The sequence below is a fragment of the Heterocephalus glaber genome, unplaced genomic scaffold (genome assembly GCF_053883595.1).
Source record: "Heterocephalus glaber isolate CG9 unplaced genomic scaffold, H.glaber_assembly_v1.0 deba00000943, whole genome shotgun sequence".
NCBI classification, from domain to species: domain Eukaryota; kingdom Metazoa; phylum Chordata; class Mammalia; order Rodentia; family Bathyergidae; genus Heterocephalus; species Heterocephalus glaber.
In genome coordinates this window covers 9,902,925-9,917,912 of record NW_028258175.1, presented here as the reverse complement: position 1 = coordinate 9,917,912, position 14,988 = coordinate 9,902,925, and the positions used below count along the sequence as shown (strand labels likewise).

Here is a 14,988-nt window from a genome sequence, read left to right as displayed (position 1 = left end):
TGAATTCAGAGTAGTGTTAGTAAAAACAACACTTCATGTGAGATCAGACATCCCATATGTCTTAGCCATGTGCTCTTCAGTTATATAAGTCATTTAAAATTTGAAGTTTTCTATTTCTTGCACTGTAAAATAGAGGTTCTGGTAATAAATTCCTGTTGATCCCATAGCACTTTCAAGAAGACCAAATGTTGTATTGGGAGTGGAAGAACTATATAAATTGTTAAATACTGAGTTCTGTAAAAGCCAAGGGTACACACTTTATGGGTTGTGTAAGGATTGGTGGGCTTCCGCATAGATTTTAAAGATCTTAATTTGAAATTCTTTATGTTTAATCTCCATTCTCCAAACCACCATGTATTACATCTCTCTGTCTTCCTCATTTGTCTCATTTTCTTGTATTTTGGAGCCATTACTATTTATGGCCCCTGGAAAGGAAATTGTTATGTTTGGAACCAAGAACTTTTGTGCTCTGGGCAGCATTATTAGAGTATGAATCCAATGGCATGAGATGGCCCTTGGCTTCTTCTGCTCCAGCCAGAAGGGAAAACACAGGCGCATAATTCCAATAAAGAAAAATAACACAATGCTTATATTCTCTGAGTCTTTCATTGATTCTTTCTCCTAAAAATTTCGGAGGGATCTGGATGCCCTGTAGAAGCTTTGACAGCCAATCATGCCCAATGGCGATGGATACCTTTAGGATCACTATCACCATCCTTTAGTCAGCTCAAATTTGGGGGCTGGTGTTGAAAGCCACAGGATCAGAAAGAGGCAGCAAATAAGAGAAATTGGTTAAAGCAGAAGACAGTGAAGAAATATACTTTAATAAAATAATCGATAACAGTATCATAATGCATATAAATTATCATTCACTTAGACCAGGCCGTGTGACTGACACTTCACAATCTCGCTAATGTTCATTGCAAGACTATCATTGCCCTCAATTTAAAGATGAAGAATGTCTTCTTTTTGATGTTACTAAGCATTTTACCAACTCTACATTTAGAGATAGCTACTCTTCTTCTTTCTTTCTTTCTTTCTTTCCTTTCTTTCTTTCTTTCTTTCTTTCTGATGAAGAATGTCTTGCTTTGGGTTTCTGCAGAAGAAAATGCCAAGACAAGGAGTTAGTCAAGTACTTTGGAGATGATTTAAAAAATCAGTAGGTCAGTGGGGAGTGAGACAGTAAAGGAAAAGCAGGAACAAAATGTCTACTATAAACTCATTACTGCTGAAGATCCCTGGAGCTTCATCCCACTGGGGAAGGCTCTGAGAAGCAGTGTAGGCCTTGTGCCTTGGGGTGACCCTGTGAAGGGAAAGGGAGTGAGTATATTCATTCGAGTACCACCTCCCAACAGACCTCAACTAGAGCTGCTTCTGGGGACACTTATTCTCTGACGCCTCTGGCCGGTCACGTAGAAAGAAAACCACTTTTGTTGCCAAGGGAAGTCCTCTAGGCTTGAAGGCGAAGTTATGAATCTGGCTAGTATGCACAGAAGTCGTGAGAGTGAGGGCACTAGGAGTATCTGCTGTAAGGAGTCTGTGTGTGTGTTAATTCATGATGTACATGCATTATTTGTATGTACATGTAAACATGTCATGTGTAAATATGTATACATAGATATGTATATAGTCATACATATACGGAAGATATTTGATTTTGAGAAAATAATTTAAGCATTAGATTAAAAGCCAAACTAAAAACTCTTAAACTGTCATTCAGGCCAGTTGTCACCTGACCCTTCAACATTAATAGGGTGCTTTGGTGGCCAGGCATTAGCCTTAACAGGTAATCTCTTCTAACCCCATTAAGATGCCAAACACTCTCAGAGAACATTAGGACCCATATTTAGAGCAGGCTTGTTCAGTGATCAACATCCAAAGTTCTGGCCTTGCAATTAACTCATTGAAGTCATTTTCTTTTTCCATATGTGTCAACAGCATTTTCTTATCACCCTGTACATATTTCACACCCAATGGTGTTTTTTTAAATCCAAAAATGATTGTGTTGTTGAGGTTTTGTGTGGAGCTGTGATTGCCATCTTTGGAACTGAAGATGCAATCAGGGGAGAGAATCGATGCCTCATAATTTAATGAATAGATGTGCTTCTGTGGCAACTTCTTCAGTAATTACTTGTGTAAACTCTGTTTCTGTAATTGAAACTCTATAGAGTGTGGGTGTAATTTATCAAAATCTGTAATTTATGATAACTTTTCCATCTTGCCTTCTGGTTTCTCTGCTTGTCCTCTCTAGAATACCCCCGCACCAGTATGTCATCCTCATTTACACTAGAAGGTGAAAACCATACAGTTCGCTTGGGAAAGAAGTTTCCCGTGGACTTGACAGAAACTTAAAATCCATTTTCCGAAGGACACAGTTGTTATTGTTGCTTTCAATGTGTGTTTTCAGACAGTCTCTAACGTGTGATTTATGAAATGGTTTTGAAGAGATTATCTACTTCAAGTGTCTAGATAATAACACCATTTTTCTCTGGTGGTCACCAACTATTCTAAGTGTGCCTGGGAGAGTGTCAGGGACTGGGACCCATGTTTTGCTAGCAAAGGACACTCAATCACAGAGCCATTGGAGAGAGAAGCCCTGCCTCCTGCTCTGAAGTTGCCACAGGACAACAGAAGGGGGTGGCTTTTAAAGAGTCCCTTCTAAGCAAATGCCAAAGCCACCCCAGGAAATACTCCGGAGCTGTTCTTGGTCCTGACTACTGTCTACTCTCCACTGATCATGCATAACAAGTAAAGTAGTTGTGGCATTTGAAGGATCCTAATGTCAAAGTATTGAAATAAACTTTACAGAAACTTCCATAATCTAACATATTTTAAAACAAAATTTACTTATTTCACAATCAAAATTAAACAAAGAAAATAAATACAACATTTCTCTTACCTCTAAAAGATAACCTATTGTTAGTTCAAGCTTTTTCTCTGCATAGTTTATATGTTAATATTATCTTACATTATCATATTTAATCTAAAATTTCCCACAACATTCAAAATAACCAAAACCATGATTTTATATTTTACTTTGGGATTTTTAAAGTATAATTTAAGTGTGGTAAAATTCACCCTTTTGGTGCACAGTCTTGTGAATTTTGATAAATTTATACAGTCACTATAATGTAGATACAATACAGTTCCGTTGCCACCAACAATTCCTATATAAACTTTATAATAAGTTTATCTTGAAACTCCAGTCCCTGGTAACCACAAATCTTGTTTCTATCCCTCTAGAAAAATAACAGTTAATGATTGCAGATCATTTTACAATGAGTGGATATACCATAATTTTATGAACATCTCCTTCCTGTAAGACATAGTTTATTCTAATATTACCAATTATAAATAACACAGTAATCAACATTTAGTGCATATATCTTTTACATGATATTTTAATTATCTATGGGATTATAGAAGTGGAATTGATACATAAAAGATTAAGAAAAATTTTAAGTTTGACTCTAGAACTAGATGCCAAATAAATATACTTGATACCAGAAGTCCTGAGGAACTATTTGTAAAACACTACAGTATAGAGGGAAGAATATGGAAAACACTAGAAATGGATCCTAGAATTTCTGACACATAACTATTTTGTTTAGTCTTCAATAAGTTTTCAGTGACCTCAGACAAAAACACAAAAGTTTTAGATTGTCATTTACCTTATGCCCATTTCCACACCAAATCCTGATCTACATCTGTATCTATATGTTATATATCTGTAAGGATGGTATAATCCAAATACCTCACACATGGTTTAAACTTCTCTCATGGTTCCTGAATGTATTGTTTTTTCTCATGATTCCTGTATTTGCATGTGTATCCTCTTTTCCACAACACCTCCTTACACCACCCTCACTGTCCTTTGATCTGCTAGCCTGCTTAATCCTAAATCCTAAATGCTGAGATGAACCAGCTGCTCTTGTTTGTGTTCCCATAGAACTTTCTACCTGTCTCTATGTTGGAACTTCTTCATTCATATCCAACAGTTCCATATTGAGTGTCTGCCCTGTTCTGGGTGATATGAACACGATGATCAGTGAGAAAAATTCATGTCAAATCAGAAATGCCATTGTTTTAGGGGAAGAGATGATTCTGGAGCAGAGGCATGGGTAGTGAAATTAAGCAGCCATGGAGATACGTAGATGGAAATATCTTCAGGCAGATATAAAAAGAAATGCAAAGTATATTAGAGGGAAAGTGCTCAGTGTATTTGAGGACCAAGAGTAAAGCCAAGGAACTTGTGTCTGGTGAGTAAGAAAAAGTTGTAGGTACTTAAGGTGGAAAAGAAAGCATGCCCGGATCACTCAAGACTTACAGGCTATGATACAGAATGTGGATTTTATTGAAAATATAAACGAACAAGGAGAAACTTTTAATTAAGAAATTTATAAGATATGACTTATATTTTAAGAACAGATTTGCCTTTTGGGTGCAGAAGAAGGAATATTATGGAAGAAAGTCTACCAAGTAGGAGAACATAGAAGCTATGTAGGCCTGAAGCAATGGTGGCTTAGAGCAGGGCTCAGCAAACTTTTTCTGCAGGGATCCACATAATAAAAATTTTAGACTTGTGGGCCATATAGTTTCTCTCACATTTACCAAGTTCTGCCGTTGTAGCATGAATATGCTTGTAGATAATATGCAAATAAATTAGGGTGACAATTTTCCAGTGAACCTTTATAACAATAGGTTGCAAGCTGGGTTTCGGGTTCACAGGCCATAGTTTGTGAACCCCTGACTTATATATAAGAGTTATGATGAAAGTGGTGATTAGTGATTAGGGTTACCATCTATTTTTTGACAAGGATCAGGTTTCATCAGACAAATCAATAGTTCTTCTTGCCCTAAGAAGTTTAAGATGTCCATTAGATGTGTGCATGAAGATTTTGAGGCAACAGATGGAGCACTCAGTGAAGAGAATATTGTGAAAACTTGGCTAGTGGTACTAATCCTGAGATCATCAACGTATATGACATTTAAACCGTTAACAATGAATATGGTCATTTAGAAAAAGAATTTTGATGGAAAAGAGGAGAGGAGAGAGAAGAGACCAGACTAATGACAGCGTGGAGCATTTCTGTATTTAGAAATTGTCATGTGAAGAAGATCTCACAGAAGACACCCCAGGGAGCCTCTGGCAGAAAAAAACATGATATCTTCAAAGTCAGTGGGGTTTTTTCTTTCCTTTTTCAATGCTATACATTGAGCCCAGGGCCTTTATGCTGTGCTACACCCCACCCTTTGTAATTACGTATTTTTTATTTTGAGACAGGTTCTCACTAAATCATTAAGTTGCCCAGGCTGTGCTTAACAGTGATCCTCCTGCCTCCGCCCCCCAGAATCCTGGGATTTCAGGTGAGTGCCATCATGCTTGGATGGAAGATACTGTTTTACCAGAAGGAACAGTGGTCAAATGGGTCTGAGATTACTGGGAATTCTCATAAGAGAATCAAGAATTCACCATTAATTTCAGCAGCATGGAAGTTATTAGTGGCTTTTATAAGAATAGATGCTTTGAAATGGTGGGGACAAAGAACATATGAAAATAGAATAAGCGTAGATTAAGGGGCATTTTACTATAGATTGGAAAAAGAAGTGGGATGGTGGATGGAAGGAGATGCTGTATCAAGGAAAATGTTCTTAAGAATGAATTGCTGTAGTATGTCTATACACTTATGGGAATGATCCACAGAGAAAGGAGAACTGATACAGAGAAGTTAATGGAAAATTGACACCTTTGTGGAACCAAGACAGTTTGTAAAGGTGACAGAGTTTCCTTTCAGTATTGGGTCCATCTGTTTAAGAGGAGATTCAGAATTAGTACAGATGATTGGATATTTGGTGGGGGTGGGATGGTGATTATGTGCTTATAAATGCTTCTATTTTCTCAGGGGATTGAAAGAAAGTTCATCAGTATTTTTAAGGATGGAAGAAGAGGAACTGACAGCTGGGAGACCAGCTTTTAAGTAGTCTTCTTGTAAAAAGAAAAACAAACACAATAGGATTTTTCCAGCAAGACTATGGTAATAAGGTACACAGAGTTTAATCAGCTTGGTCCATGTTTACCCAAACCTGTTGAGCTGTTAAGCTGCACCCTAGAATAGGTAAAGTACTGGATTTGGCCCTTGGCTCAGGAAACCAAACATAGGGAGAGAAGTTAGAAAAGGTTAAGGTGTGACCCAAGTGACACAACATAGCGCTCGATCAGGAGTCTTTACGGTGTGAAGAAGAAAGTAAGAGTGGACAAGAGATGATCGATAATGAGGTAGTGATGGAGACCCATGGATTAGAAGTCACACTGGTGGAGAAGAATTATTGATTAGGTGGTCTTACCAGAGGTCAGCTAGAAGGATAACAGTATATACACCAGAGGATTAAGCGCTTAAATTGGGGGATTTTGAATTTGGTGCACTCAAAGTTCTGGAGTGAAACTATATAAATGAAGGGCTGAATGAGGCAGAAGAACAGATTTGTACAGGCACATGACACAGAGATGCTAGGGGATGGGGTGGATATTGAAGCCACATGGAAGAGCCATAGGAATAGTGGTGGGCAGGAAAACTGCCAGGTGCTGGAGTTTTCAATGAATGAGAGTGAGCGGCTGGAAGATCAACAAAGGCTAAAAAGAAGGAGCTCTAGATGGTCAAAGCTTGGCATGGGCATCAAAAGAGCTGATATTTTGGAGGCAAGATGGGAAAGAAATGGCCAGGAAGCAGCCACATGAAACAAAAGGGGCATTTTCTTGCCTTTTGGCACACAAGGAAAACAAATCATCGGTCTCAGAAGATAGTCATATTCTGGTGAAGACACACGCACACATATGGTCATGTGCGGCACAAAGATCTTTTGGTCAGTGAAGAAGTACTATTAGGTGATGGTGGTTCCTTAAGATTATATTGCCTAGTGAGATATACACAGCTGTCTTCATTTGTATAAATACGCTTTATAATATTTGCACAATGATGCAATCTACAAATAGCGTTTCTAAGAACTTATCCTGACAAGCAACGCACAACATATACATGTACATGTATATGCACATATATGTATATATAATGTTATTCTACTATAATGGTAAAAAAACCCCTGAGGCTCTATGGGATTTGGCCATCTGCCTAAGGTCTCAGTGCAGCATTCTGGATTCAATCCCAGATCTGCACAATCTGGGAACCTATGGTGTTTCAGTACAAGTAATGAATCGAAACATCATGCTCTAGTCTGCCATGGGTTACTTCCTCCAGCTGTGTTTTCTCTGCCCTGGCCATCCAATGCCCTCCTTCAGAAGTTACCACCCCAAGTTACCCAGAAAGTCCCGGGGATTTGCAGCCTTGTCCAGGGCTGGGCTTGTCCTAGAATTCTTGAATTTTGTCTTCAAGGTTAACAACCTGTGTGACAGGGAATTCACCCTTGACTTCTCCTCCATCGATTCTATTCAGAGCAGGGATAAGTAGGTAATGACAGCTGGTTTTCATTCTCTTGGTGCTGACAAGGAGATAATGAGTCAAATTGGCCCTACTTACGAAATGAAGCTCCGCAAGAGAATTATCATCAGACTCCTTCGTGGGGAGAAGAGAAGGAGATTTAAATTAAAGTGATAACAGCCAATTTTGTTGGCATCCAGACAACCTGCTTAAGTCTTTCCTCTTCTTCATGTCATGTCTAAATGAGACAAAGCAGGCAACTGGTAAGTGGAAGCCAGGTAAAACTATGTTCAAGCATTATGATAATTCATCTTTAATAGCTCTCATTTAGGCCCTGTGCCACGCACTGAACAGGAATCATTCTACAGTCCTTGTAATAATCCTACAACACAGGCATCTTCCTCTCCTTGCCTCTCTTTCGCACATAGGCAATTGAGTCACAAGGTGATTATACATCTTACTTGAGTTCACTCATACATAACTTACTCCAAAATCATCTCCCTCTCCATATTATGGCAGTCCCTCTTCAGGCACCGATTCACCCCTGATGGTTTTGCTTAGCAGCTGGGGAGAAAAAGACCACATCCGGAGGCCAAATCAAATTTCTCTTGTGGGCACTAGTGTTCGGCTGTTGGGTTTTGAGAACACCACCAGCTGTGTGACCCTAGAAAAATTACTTGATCTCTCTGAACCTCATTTTCACTATCTGTAAGACTAGGATAAGTGTAGCTTTTATGGGTCTACTGTGAAGATTAAATCATTTAAATATGGTAAGCACTTAAAACTGTGTCTGGCACATACGGTGGTAGCTGTTATTTTTATAGTTGCTGCTATTGTGGCTTTTTAAAAATATTGTTAGTGACGATCTGGCTAGTAATGATGATAATGATGATGATGGCATCCGCAGTAAGAGCTAATCATTTGTTGTGCCCTTACTGGGCTGCCAGGATTGGCTGTGACAAGTGATTTACACGTAGTGTCGTAATTAACCCTCATCTGTTAGGCTACGTTTGGATGCAATAACAGAAATCGCAGTGCCAGCTGGTTTAAATGATAGGTCATTTATTACCGCCTGGAATGGGAACCTCAGACTAAGGCAGGCTTCACTGGAGGTTGGTTAAAGGGATCAATGGTGGCACACAGACCCATTTCCATTTTCCTTTCTTCTCTGTTGCACTATGGCTTCGCCCATAGTCTGGTAGTCCCCAGGGTTCACATGCAGATCAGACAGCAACCAGAAATGGAAAAGGCCCCTGCGAGAAGGAATTCTTTTCCAGAAGGTCCCAGGAAAGCTTTTGCTCTCATCTTCTTGGCCAATGTGGTGTCACACAGCTGGTCCTGAGCCAAGGGACTGGGTGGGGTTTTCCTCCACACCGATCAGGCCACCCTTGGAGTTGAGGTAGGATCAACCCGCCTGGGGAGGAGACTGCCTGAAGAAAACCATGCTTGTGTTAAGAAAGAAAGAGAAGTGATCTACTTTATGTAGGTATCACTATTTCTTCTAAACAGGGAAGGAAATTGAGATCTAAGCAGGATCATCAAGTCAGAAATGGAACTCAAAATCCAATTGTGATCATAAAATATTCTTAAAGGCCATACTAAAGTTTTGTGGGTTATGGAAATGAAATGTGACCATTTTTATAGGGCATGTACTATGTGCTAGTCACTATGTAGACACAAGACTCTTACTAAATTTCTTTAATCAATCCAATGAATTAGACGCTTTATATCCACATAATAGTATTGTTAGGGGTAAACTGAGGTTTGGGTGGATGAATGGAGGCCACTAAACTGACAAGATTCAAAGCCAAAGTTTGAACCCAGGTCTGTCTGGCTCCAAAGTCCCAAATTTCCTACTATGATTTCTCCCCAAATCAAATGACTTTCTTACATTCCTCTATTTTGGGGATTCATATGAGGAAAAGTCAAACTTTTAATGAGGATCCTGATGCATTTCAATTCCATGACCCAGTTTCTTTTAATCGCTTTTATTTTAAAATGAGACGCTTCCAAAGCACATGCCCCAGTGAACTTTTTTCCTTTTTTGCACTCAGAGTGCTGTGACCTGTTCTTCCCACCTGGCTTCACTGAGAACTTTGAGGATGAAACATCTTAATTGGCTGCTCTGATGCCCCCGGGCCGCATGGAGTCAGGCGTGTGGAACTGGTCTCTTTGGGTGATATGATGTCATGCCTCCTCCTCTCCCTTAGCCAGGAGCAAGGGGAGAGGTGAGGAGACTGTGATCACATGAAACCCGGGCCATGCCCAGCTCTTAGGTGGCATGCCCTCAAACATCTCTCCTCTGAGTTTCCTAAGATCTCTTCTAGTTCCAAGACAGAAAGGAATTAAGATCAGTGGAGGCTTCAACAAAGCGCCAGGCAATGTACTAGTGTTTAATTTTCACAGATAAAAGAACTGTGCTCAAAGAAGTAAAATAACCATCTAATATAACACAGCTATTGAGAAAGAGTTTGGAGCTGACTTGTGTCTGACTCCAAATGTTGGATTTTTCTCTTGGGTTTCCTGGATTGCAAATTTGTAGAGGGCAGGCCTGGCATTTAGCTCAGTGGTTTCGCCTCCTGCCTCGCAAGCACAAGGACCTGAGTTTGATCCCCCGTACCAAAAAAAAAAAAAAATTTGTAGAGGGCACATGCCAGTTTTATACTTCTTTGAACTCCTCCCATATTCTACACATAATCTCATTAAGTTTTGATTACTAGTCAGTGATTATGCAGATTTTTTTTCTTTCTCCCCTCTCTTTCCCTCTACCTCTTTCTCCTTTTTTCTCTCTTCCCCTCCTAATTCTATGCTCTCGGGAAAAGGATTAATTAGCCTGATTAAATCTCCTATAGCTCTGGCCCAATCATCTGTATTCAAAGGGATACAATTAATATTGTATCAAAATGGCAGCTTCAAAAATACAAGAAAAGATTCTTGAAGTTGTGCTTGTGCTGGATAGACAACCTAATAGGTCTCCTTTACAAAGCGGTTTAAAAAATATATTCTCATTATAAGGATCCAGTGAATTTCATGTAACACAGAGCATTGTTAACAAAATGTCAAATACATGCAGGTTATAGTATGGGATTCTCAACATTATCAAATTAATCCCTTCTTTGAAACGAGATGGAAAAAGAAATAGGGTGTTCTCTGACAAGTAGAAAAAGTGCATGAACTCAGGAAAGAATGAAAAAAGGGTCATAGAATTCTTCTTAGAACTGAAGTCGATGCATGTTTATCTCTAAGGGAGATGCCCTTTGGTTACAGGAAGTCTCAGATATTTGAAGATTTTTTTTCTCCCTCATTGAAAACAGTACATTTGACATTTGGTTCACTGGGAGTGCTGGAAAACTGCTAGTGCTAGGACCCACCTCTAGGGGTTTTTAAAAATGCTTCTGAGTTGAATCTAATATGCATAGAGGAAAGAACTAGTGATTCCAAATGAGAGGCAGTTGCCTGGAGACTTGAGTCTATTCCAAGATGATCTCATGATCCCCTTGTGACCAGTCTCATGGTCACAGGCAGGCAAGGAAAGCACAGTGTGTCACAGGCAGGTATTAGCGAGGCTTCTGGTATAAGACCTGCTTTTGATAATTACACGAGGAATAACAAAGTCAGGTATGCCTTGTTAGTGTCAAGTGCACTCCTCTTGGTTACAATTTGTTCTGCCTTTTTCATTCATCATCTCCCTTTGGAAGTTAGGAACAGTGCTCCAGGGTGACAGGATAACAGGTTCAAGGGACTACTGCTGTGCCACTTCTGAGATTCATGAGCAGAAAAAGAATCTGCACCTTGCTGCAGTACTTGACACCAGCAAAGGCCACCTAGCTCTCACCACTCACTCACTTTCTAGACAGTTATGACAACTGCCCTGCCCAGGCAAAGTTGCTGACGGCATCTTGAAGTTGTATAACACTTTACAACTTATAAAACGCCTTCTCAAATATCTCAGTGTTCGGCAGTGTGATACCATAAACCACAGGAGGTGTATAAGATACATTTAGGCAGTATATGGAAATTTTTCATAGTTATCTTAATGCACTTCAGGGAAAACATAATTATCAAGTGAAAAATCATGATTTCACAGATATTATTTCTTATGATAAGGTAGGTTATTAAGGTCCCCTTTGCTCCTTTAAGTGGGTTGATTTAAAGAGAAGTATTAATTCTAAGTGGTGAGTGGATATGGTAAGAAATTGTCATGTGTTTTGAGTATGGTCAAAGTTTGGAAAATATTATGTTGTTTCATCGAGTGACCTGCAATGCCAATAAGGTGTCACTTATTTTTTGATACCTTTTATGTGTTAGCAAATCAAGGATTTGAGAATTTTAACGAAGCATCCAGTTTGTGGTAGTTGTTTTTTTTTTAAACAGGGTTAAATCCCTGTCTTCTGAATGTACCTCCAGGTTTCATTCTACTACTCGACTCTTCCGCAGATTGTCTGAGCCAGAGCATTTGTTTTCCTAGCAGGCAAGGGGGTTGTGTTCATCAGGGGTTTTTTTGTTTTTCGTTTTTTTGTTTTGGTTTTTGCTGTGACAAAATACCCGTACCTGAGAAAATCAACTTAAAGAGAGAAAAAATAGTTAGGATTAGGCTTGGTGATATATATAAATACAAAACCCAGGTAGCCTTTTCCAATGTGTTGGCAAATATGATCTCTCAATTTTAAAGCTTGTATTACTCAACAGTTCTCACACAGGAGAGCAAACCTGTGAGATAGTCCTATATACAATTATATATTCTTGAGGCTTTGAAACTTAAAACAGAAATCACACTGTACCTATTTACAATTTGCTTCTTCCTGGGTCAGTTATTTCTTTTTCTTTTATTTTTCAGTACCAGGGATTGAACTCAGGACCCTGTGCTTCCGAGGCAGGTGCTGTGTCACTGAGCTAGCTCTCCAGCCCAGTTATTTCTATTTAATGTAGTTCAATTATTGATTGATTGCAATACTGGGGATTGAACTCAAGGCCTCATGTGTGCCAGGCAACTGCTCTTCCCTAGCCCTTAAAATTTTTTTTTTTTAACTTGTGATACTCCTCCCTCAACCTCCTGAATACCTAGAATTACAGGTGTGCACATTTACACCTGGAGTCACAATGAATGTGACTAGGTTAAATCTGCTTATTAAAATTAATCTTCAAGGGCCGGGGATTTAGCTCAGTGGTTCCACCACCTGCCTTGCAAACAAAAGATAATAGGAAACAGGGAGATAGATCTTTTGCACTTGGAAAGGAGATCAAGAGATGGAGGGAGGGGACAAGAACCTAAAAAGGGTGAAGGTGTGTTATGTGCATGTGCAATCTCCCTGCAATGAATGTAATCATTAAGTACTATAGATGTGTACTGAAAAAAACTAAAATTAATATGCTCAACAATAAAAAGAGTAAAACAATTTAAAAAAAGAGAAAAAATATTTATTTTGGCTGAATTCAGTCCATAGGTTCTCGGCTCCATTGTTTCTGGGCCATGATAAGGTGGAATGTCATGGCGGAGAGCATGTAGTGGAGCAAGGGGGCTCACCTCATGGCAGCCAGGAACCAGAGAGAAAGAGGACCGGACAGCCTGGGCTAGCAGACTTCACCCTGCTTCTGTGCCCTCAGGCCCCTATCCTATTGGTTGTGTCACTCACATTCAAGACAGGTCTTCTCCATTAGTTTGCTGTCCTACACACTGTCATCTCTGGAAATACCTGCACAGACACACGCAGAAGTGTGTTGTACTAATTTCCTAGGTGTTTCTCAATCCACTAAAGTTTACAATCAAGATTAACCATCACAGAGGGATTCCAAAAGTCATCTGCACTTCATTAGAGCGTCTCATGATCAATGGTATAAGGGGCTCTGAATACATAACAGAATGGACTGATTCAGTGCTTCTCCAAGGGTAGGTCCCAGACCAACAGCATCAGCATCACCTAGAACTTACTAAAAATGCAAATTCTTAGATTCAGTCTGAGAACTACTGAATCAGAAACTGGGGATAAGGCACAGAAATGTATTAACCTCGTAGTCTGATTCTGATACACACTAAACTTAGAGAATTATTCTGCAGTTCTCAACATGGGGTAACTGTCCCCATAGGAGACACTTAGAAATGTCTGCAGATATTTTTAGTTGTCCCAACTGGGGAAGATAGAGCTATGGACATCTAGTGATTCAAAGCCAGCAATGCTGCTAAGTGTCCCATAATGTATGAGACTTCTTGTCCCACAAAGAACTATCCAACCCAACATATCAATAGCGCTAAGGTGAAGAAACACTACATCACTGGCCACTGCTCAAAGATGGAAGGCCAGGGGACAAGGATCTTTTCCAGGCTGTTTATAGCCATATTGATGATACCTGAGAAGGCCATCACATTTTGGGCAGAGCTGGTGATGGGATTCAGCCCAAGAATCAAAGGAAACTAGAGGTGGATGTGGGAGGCACTGTATTTAGTGCTCCTTCGCTCTCTTACCTTACCCCCTTTGGCACCCTAGACTTCAAACTGCTAAGATTCCACCTATACAGAAAGAATGCTTATATCCAGGTCACTATTCATGAGATACTATAGCATAATGGTTACCAGCACTGTTTGGAGGGTCAAGTTCTTCAGCATGAAACCCCTGCCTTATCATTTCTCTGCTGTACAACTGTAGACAATGTCCTCATTTTCTTGAGCTGCATTTCTTCACGTGTAAAATTATATGAAAGTCCTAGTGGTACTTTCCTCTTTACATCATTGTGAGGATCAGATGGGATAACACATGTAAAGCTCTTAAGCAGTGTTAGATCCATAGAAAATGCCTGCCATCTGCTAATTACAATAATTACCAGTACTCTGTACTGTCTTTTTAGGTCTTCTGTCTTTTAAATGGAAAGTCTGTTTCCTTCATGCTCAATAAGAACCTCTAATACTCACATCTCTGGGTTCCAGAGTAAACATTTTCTCTCTTCTCTTCTTTAATGAGCTAACAAATTACAGCATATTCCCCCTGCTCCTGGGATTTCACCGTGGCCCTGGATGGTTGGTGCTATTGACAATGGGGCAGGGCAGGTGTCTGGTTTAACAGTAGCTTCCCTAAATACTAAAGAATAGATTTTAAATGATGGGTGATCAGCATCAGAGAAGATATTTTCAAGCAAGGAATGGCTTTGCCCTATACAGCCAGACTCATACTGAAGCTTTTATAATATTAACCTAGACCAGATTAATGTGATTTCAAAATAATAAAAGGAAAGAATCAGAATCTGTCTGCTCTCACTAAGTCCTTTCATATTAGAATATGTAGAAATCACAGTGGGAAGGACAGCTGTTTCCAGGTTGAACTAGGCTAACGCAAGCAGGGAAATAAATGGGGTCAATATTATTAAAAACAGAGCATCTCCCATCTCCAATTTGTCTACAGATGACCAAACCACCAAAGAAAGGGCTGATGGGGGAGCTCTAGACATGTCATAAAATGTGAACTGTATGAGATTCTTTCCCTCTCTATAACCTTAGAAATTGCCAAAGGTCTCCTAAGAGGCTCTCAGGACATCATCTACCTTATCAAAAACCTCTTTCTGCATT

At 39.6% G+C, this 14,988-nt stretch overlaps 1 long non-coding RNA gene across 2 annotated transcripts in view; it reads right to left on the bottom strand.

Moving 5' to 3' along the window:
* Positions 1 to 803: 803 nt before the first annotated feature.
* The window catches only part of LOC110344217 (uncharacterized), a 99,221-nt gene continuing 85,036 nt past the window's right edge, over positions 804 to 14,988 (bottom strand). For both annotated transcript variants that reach the window (XR_015450475.1, XR_002386655.2), the window contains exon 5: positions 804 to 1,096. This is a non-coding gene — a long non-coding RNA (uncharacterized LOC110344217). The remainder of the gene's footprint in view (positions 1,097 to 14,988) is intronic.